Genomic DNA, 7825 nt, shown 5'->3' on the forward strand with positions numbered 1-7825 from the left:
CACCACATTTCTTAGCTTCTGGGAAACCAAACAAATTGCAGTTGTCCTTTATTTATATCTCTAATGGTTCATCTTTTTTCTTCTCTGTCACCTAGATGTTCTCCAGGGATTTGTACTGTGAAGTCCTATCTTCTCTTGTAAAGTTTAGTCTGTACCAATGCTTTCAGCTGCTACCTCTAATGATACACCCCATGGCCAAATTAATCCCAATCTCAATCTCCCTCTCCTTCTCCATATGTCTGATTTTTCTTTTACACAACAGGGATCAGCATTTCAAAATATTCTCTATATATTTCCTGCTGGGCATATACTATGGTTTATTTATGGTTTGTCTCTATCAAAACTCACGTTGAGGCTTGTTTCCCAATGTGGCAGGGTGTCGGGAAGTTTAACCTTTAATAGGTGGGGTGGTGGGGTGTTTGGGTCACAGGAGCTCTGTTCTCCTGGGTGGCTTGGTGCCATTCTCTCAGTAGCGTTGAGGCTTGTTTCCCAATGTGGCAGGGTGTCGGGAAGTTTAACCTTTAATAGGTGGGGTCATGGGGTGTTTGGGTCACAGGAGCTCTGTTCTCCTGGGTGGCTTGGTGCCATTCTCTCAGTAGTGAGTTTGTTCTGGCTCCTGCAAGACTGGAATAGTTCTCACAGGAATGGATTAGTTCCCACGACAGCAGGTTGTTATAAAGTCAGGATCCCCTTTCACGTCTGGCTGCTTCCCCTTTGACCTTCCTTCATGTCATGATGCAGCACAAAAGCCCTCACCAGAAGTGGAGCAGATGCTGGTGGTACTTCTGAGACTTCCCTGCCTCCAGAATCGTGAGCCAAGTAAACCTCTTTCCTTTATAAATCACCCAGTCTTTCATGTGCTGTTATAGCAACCCAAAATGGACTAAGGCAGTGTCCTATCAGCAACTCCCAGTCATTATATCTAAAACTCTATTTATTACTACCTCTGCTGGCAAACCAGCTTCTCCTCCACTTAGGTTCTCCATTTCTATTAATAGAACATTACTTATCAATCATCTCAATCATCCATTCATCAAATATATATTGAACATTAGCTATGCACCAGGGTTCTTGGCACTGTGGACATGTTCATGGCTCTCATGGATAAACAGTCCAATGGGGAAACTCCTCTATAAAAGCATTTACGAAGCCCATGTGATTGTACCTACGCGAGGATAGTACTTGTCAAAGGCTCCTCCTCTCCCTTCCCACAGTTACTACTCTAAGACTCTTATCTTGCACATATTCCAAGATCCCATGTTTTAATTCAAAACTCAACATGCAAAAGAAACAATAAAAAAGAAAGACTTAGAATATGTGTACATATGCACTTATAAAAATGGCATTTTCAACAGTAACTTGTGAAATTGGTCCCATTAACTTCTACTAAGGGATGGCAAGTGAAAATTCCGATCAACTGCTACAGTACTAAGAATTTGAGAGAGTCCAGGCTCAGATGGAAAGAGCAGCATGATCAATTAGCAATGTCTGCCCTGGGTGCCAAATAGGAGACTACTTGCTATTATTGCTTTAAAGTTACTATAACAGTAAGCAACTCTCCCATATGATGTGCAACTGCTAGCACATGAAGGGTGGCAGACTATGCCCCTCCATCAAATATGCCACTTTGGCATAAGGATTATTTTGAGCAAAAGGTACTTGAAAAACAGCAGTGCTCTGACCTCTTCCCTTTCTCCCTGAAAGCAAGAGATAAAACCCCAGTACAGAAGATGTCCTTCCTATACCAGAAGGAAAATAATAGTCTTATCACCATTGATAGGGAGCTGAGGATGAGAAAAATCTGTACACATGAACCTTGTTAAACAAACCCTTATCTTCCTAATTACTTTTCCCCCCATTAACTGAGGAAAAGCCCCTTTGTCTTGTCACGTTTTCATAATTTACTACTCTTCATCCAATTCAGTTTATAAGCATTCAGCTCTGCTTCTTTGAGTCTTCATTTTTCTTGTAGAGACTCCCATGAACATGTTAAAATAAAAATAATGATTAAAACTTGTATGCTTTCCCCCTATTAATCTGTCCATGTCAGTTTAATTCTTAGGTCTGGCCAGAGACTCTAAAAGGGTAGAGAAGAAACTTTTCCTCCCCTTCACATATAGGATCATGAATTAGAAAGGATAAGTAAGTAGTCTTCCCCTTTACATATCAAGATAATCCACATTATTAAAAATCTGTTATAAAACAAAGAAGAAAGTTAAAATCTGGAGCTAATGACATTGTGATTTTATAAAATAGACAAATAATCAATGTTTCAAAATGTTTTTTTTTCCAAATTAGTTCTACAATAGGGAAAAGGATCATAAATTGTAAGCAATATTTGAACGCCATAATTTATTACAAGTTTATGTTGGTATTAGAGACTATGAGAATGGAAAACCCAAAAGTTCCAATTCCTCCTCTTCTTAACAGTTCGATTATTATTTATATTTTTTCTTTCTCCATGTTTGTTCTATTACTATATTAGTTCTAGAGAACAATATTGTGATATCTAAAACAAGGAAAACCATTTCTAGATTAGTTTCCCACTCTGACAGCAGTTTAGCACGTAACTATAATCTTTCCCTACTTCATTGTTAAACTTTTTATAGCAATAAGATTATCAGATAAAAGACACTCTGAATCCAAAATGTCTACGACAACATTTTTCACTGAATAAGAACACATTCTGCTAGGACATGAACAATTTCAGAATCACATTAGTAAGATCCTTGTTATACACCTAGATCTAGATGGAAACATGTCCATTGGAAAAGCCATCACAGTAGGTTGTTCATGGTCTCTTGAAACAGATGTCATGGGAACTTGCTTACTACCTCCCTCTCTCCTCTCTCCTACCCCCATGCAGCCTAGACTCCAGCCACACGGAATTACATACTGCATTCGAAGCTTGCCATGTTCTCCTCAGGCCTTCAGTCTTTTTCACACACCCAGAATGTCCCTTGCAATCTTGTTGGTCCCCTTGGCAAACTTCCATCCTTCCTCCAAAGCCCACCTCAGTCATCAACTCTCTTTGAGAAGCCTTACCTGACTTGTACACCTCTGATGTGCCCTTGCCCTCCCATGCTGCATCAAAAATCTTCACATACCTCTCTCAATGTTTGTCACATTGTTTTGTAGTATTTTTGAACCATGATTGTCTTCCTGGACTTTTAAGTTCCTCAGTGACAGGAAATGAGTCTTATTCATCTTTTTATCAACCTACCTCTTCTGACCCACTCATTATATTGTTAAGATTCAGCTCTTAAGGAAAATCACTATTTCACAAAACTGACTTATTGTTTAATCTTTTTTGCTATCAAAGATTGAAAAAAGTAACATACAGCTACTTCAAGGAGTAAACATTTAGAAAATGATTTAAAAGCACTCTACACAGGTTTCACGGGAACCCTACCTGTGAAAGCACTTTGTAACTGCGTAAGATTAACATGTATGAGACATCTATGGCTATGATATCTATGTGACATCTAATGGAATTTTGTAGTAGGATACAAAGCTTCAAAATGCAATAATGCCCTTAATCTGCCCCTGTCACTTTCAACACTCCTTGCCTCTTCTGTGATGCCCTTTGAGGAACTGGAGTTTATAGGCCCAGAGAAAACTTTTGTATTGCATATAACCAAGAAAGGAACAACAACCAGAATTCAGCTAAAAGACACAGCAATCAAAGGATAGAAACAGGAAAAACAGTGCTCACTCTCATTAATCATCAGGGAAATGCAAATTAAAGGCAGAGTATGATACCTCTTCAGCCCCATCAGATTGACCAAAAATTTTAAATCTGATAATACCAAGTATTTGGTGAGGATATGAAGCAATGTTAACTCTCTTATGTTTTTAGTGGAATATGAATTGATAAAACCACTAAGAATTCAGCATTTTCTAAATATTTATGCTAGAGAAATTCTTACACATTTACACAGGGTTTTGTTAAATTTTCACTTTATTAATTCAACAAATATTTATTGAATACCTAAATTCTAGGCACTTGAGCATATCAACGAGCCAAAGGAAATGCAATAAACAAAAAGATATATAACAAGTAAATCATTTCTCAGAAGGTGGTAAGTGCTAGGGGAAAAGAGGGGGAGGAGCTAAAAGAAGAAGATAAAAATGGGTGTGGAGTGTGGGAGTGGAAGGAGCACAGGTTTCAGTATTCAACAGGGTGTTCATCAGGCACCCGGCTTGGGGCACCTTCCTTCCCCCATGGTGGCACACCTGCCTTTGGACTTTGCCTTCTCATCCCTGCCGGGTGGTGGTGGCGATAAGCCAGGGGGTCAGAGCCGGGCTGGGTGGACCCTCAGACCTGCCTAAGCTTCCAAGGCCCTCCCAGCGGGCCAGGAATCTGGCCGGGGGTTGGGCCAGGCTCTGAGTGTGGGGGATTCCCGCGTCCTCTGCCATCTGAGTCCTGTGGCGGGATGATGTCCCGCAGACTTCGGGTGGGAGTGGGGCTGGTGCCTCCCGGGAGCCGACGTGGACAGCCACTCGGGTAGGCCTCCCGCAGCCTTGCACTGCCACCCCGGGTGCTGTGAAGCTGGAGGTGGAGAAGCTGGAGCAAGACCCTGAGCCCCAGGACATGAAGGCTCTGCAGAAAGAACTCGGGCAGCGTGCCAAGCTCCTGAAGCAGAAGAGGATCACCTGGGGGTATACGCTGGCTGATGTGGGCACACCCTGGGGTTCTCTTTGGGAAGGTGTTCAGCCAACACACCCCCTGCCATTCTGAGGCTGTCCAGCTCAGCTTCATCAATGTGTGCAAGCTGCGACCCCTGCTGCAGAAGTGGCTGCAGGAAGCTGACAACAATGAAAATCTTCAGGAGGTAGCAAAGCAGAGACCCTCGTGCAGGCCACAAAGGGAAAGCGAACGCTTGTGGAGAACCGAGTGAGAGACAACCTTGAGCCCTTGTTCCTCAGCGACAGAAGCCGGCGCTGTAGCACATTGGCCACGCTACCCAGTGCGGTTCTGCAACCGGCACCAGAAGACAAACAATCAAGCGGTGACTATTCATTCGCAGAGAGAGGATTTGGAGCTGCTGGGTCTCCTTTTCTCAGGGGCACCCATATCCTCTCCTCTGTCCCTGGGGCCCCACTTTGGTACCCCAGGCTATGGGAGCCCTCACTTCAGTACACGGTACTCCCTGGTCCCTTTCCTGGAGGGCAAAGCCTTTCCGTCTGTCTCTGTCACCACTCTGGGCTCTCCCATGCATTCAAACTGAGGTGCTTGACCTTCCTAGGAAAGGGGAGAAGCTCGGGAAAGAGAACTATGTATCTGGACGTTTGGGAGTAAGTTCTTCATTCACTGAGAAGGGAACACAGATGGTGGGGGCAGGGAACTTTGTGGGAACTGATTGGAAGGACGGTGAAGTTCAATGATCCTCTTGATTTTAATCCCGCATCACTCATCACTTTGTTGTTAAATAAAGAAGCCTGGGACACAGGAGATAGGTAAAAACAAACAAACAAAAACAGGGTGTTCAAAGTGGCCTTCTTTGGGACATTGGAATTTCAACAAGGCTTGAAGATGAGGGAATCATTTGGGGAAGAGCGTCCCACCAGGTGGAGAGCGAGCTCAAGACAGCTGAGCTCTAAAGGCCACTGTTACTGGAGCAGAACGAGCAAGCAGGCAAAAGTAGGAATTGAGGTGGGAGGGAGGCCTGATAATGTAGGCTCTCGTGGGCCCCTGTGGGGATTCGGACTCTGCATGAGATGAGACGTCACTGCAGAGCTCTGAGCAGAGATGTGACATGATGTGACAAATTTCAACCGCATCACTCTGGCTGCAGTGCTGAGACTTTAGGAGAGAGCAGGATAGGAGCAGGGAGAACAATTGAGGCTCTTGTCAAAACCCTGGCAAGAGATGATGGTGCTTGGGCAGAGGTAGTGAGGTACAGCTGGACTCTAGGTATATTTTAAAAGCAGACTTCCTGATAGATTAAAGGCGAGTTATGAGGGAAAGAGAGGGGAGTCCAGGATGACTCTGAGACCGCTGGTCTGAACAAGGGGAAGGATGGGACTGTCATCAACTGACACAGCAGACAGCAGGTTTTGGAGAGAAGATAGGTAGTTCAGTTTTGCACATGCTAAATGTGACATATTTAACCATAAATAAAATGAGCTTTATTACAGTCAAATTTACAGACAGTAAATAGAAATGAAGATTTATTCAAAAATTTCCAAGTATGCATAGTGATTTTTGAGAATGAAAAGAGACTAAATTGCCAGTTTAACTTTGGAGATTCTTAGTAGACTTCAATTACTCTTATTTTAATAAATATGAAAAACAAAAGCTGGCTATATATAAAGACATTATAAGCTTATAAGATATTATACTTTTTAAAGACTGGATCATTACACATGGACTGCTTTACTTTAGAAGCAAATGAATTGGTTTTAATACTCTGTATTTACATAAATTATTCAAACAATGATGTGGCTTTTCTAATTCATGAAAATTTTAAAAACATTTAGGTTTAATGATTGAGACATTATGTGACAATATGTGCACCTAGAACAATTGTACTAAAATGCTAGTTGACAATGTGATGAATGCTAGCGAAGAATTCTTACCTCATCCCTTAAAGACCTTCAGTTTAGGGATGGCAGGAAAATGAAAAAACAAAAGAGGCTAAAAGGAAATTTAAGGTCACCATCTATTCCCCAAAGTCAAATTTCCAAATGGCACTTATAAAGCATTTTTAAATTTAGAATGTATTACAGATTTGAAAATATAATTACATTATTTTTTTTCTGTGACCTCTCCCAGAGAAGTTTTTATGATCTGGGAATTTATGTGCATGGTTTTCACAGTGGAATTCTCTCTCCATGTATGTGTGTGCGTTAAAACTAAAGTACGTATAAAATTATATATAACATATAATTATTTAAAATATAATGTATATAATTTATATCCTGTGTGTATATATTATATAATTATATAGTATAACATTACGTATAATTATAAAATTACAATAAATTTTATATATTGTAAAACTATATGTAATTTTTAATATATATAAAATACATACATATACATTATATATATATATATATATTAGTATTAATTGCTAAAGAAGCTATTTTGAGTAATATCTAGCATGGCAGGAAATAGGCCAATGTTAAAAGTGGTGAACAAAAAGAAAGACTTATGTTGGAGGACGCTCAGTAATTTGTTTGACTGGTAGGATCTGTACGAAGTGAATGCGCCATTGTTTTCCAAGGCCTTAGGGTATTTTCTGAGGCTGAGGCAAAACAAGTTCTAACTATTGAACAAATCTATTTCAAAATCTACACACTCCAATTCAGATCCAAATGCAAGTTTATATAATCGCTAATCCAAAATTTAGCTTTTTCCTCTTTAAACCAATAATTCTTCAAAAATATTTGTTTACTGGTAATTATAAACATAAACATAAACCTTATATTGTTCCAGACATATTTCTACATAATCACCACTAATAGAGGTATGCCATACTGCCACTCCTTTTAAAATTACCAAAATAAATTGTAGCTATGATCTCATTAGCGCTCAAGAAAAAAACAAAACTGAAACAAGACTTAATTACATGCTCTTTTTTAGGATCTAGATCAGAGTTTCTCAAACTCATTGCTATTGACGTTTGAGTTCAGATAAATCTTTGTTGTGGGGGGCTGTCCTGTGCATTGTAGGATGTTGGGCAGCGCCCCTACTCTCTACCCACTAGATGCCAGCAGCAACTCCCACAAGTAGTATCAAGCAAAAATGTCTCCAGATGGGCCGGCCTGGTGGCGCACTGCTACAGTGCGCCGCTTGGGAGCGTGGTGGCACTCCCGC

At 40.8% G+C, this 7825-nt stretch overlaps 1 protein-coding gene and 1 pseudogene across 1 annotated transcript in view; one reads left to right on the plus strand and one right to left on the minus strand.

The window, feature by feature from the left end:
• Positions 1–7825, minus strand: part of LOC103598494 (FYVE, RhoGEF and PH domain-containing protein 4-like) — a gene marked incomplete at its 3' end in the record, with an annotated part of 45235 nt that overhangs the window by 33218 nt on the left and 4192 nt on the right. The window lies entirely within an intron of this gene.
• Positions 4225–5231, plus strand: LOC103598492 (annotated as a pseudogene).

The sequence above is a fragment of the Galeopterus variegatus genome, unplaced genomic scaffold, assembly GCF_000696425.1.
Source record: "Galeopterus variegatus unplaced genomic scaffold, G_variegatus-3.0.2 Scaffold2640, whole genome shotgun sequence".
Taxonomy (NCBI): domain Eukaryota; kingdom Metazoa; phylum Chordata; class Mammalia; order Dermoptera; family Cynocephalidae; genus Galeopterus; species Galeopterus variegatus.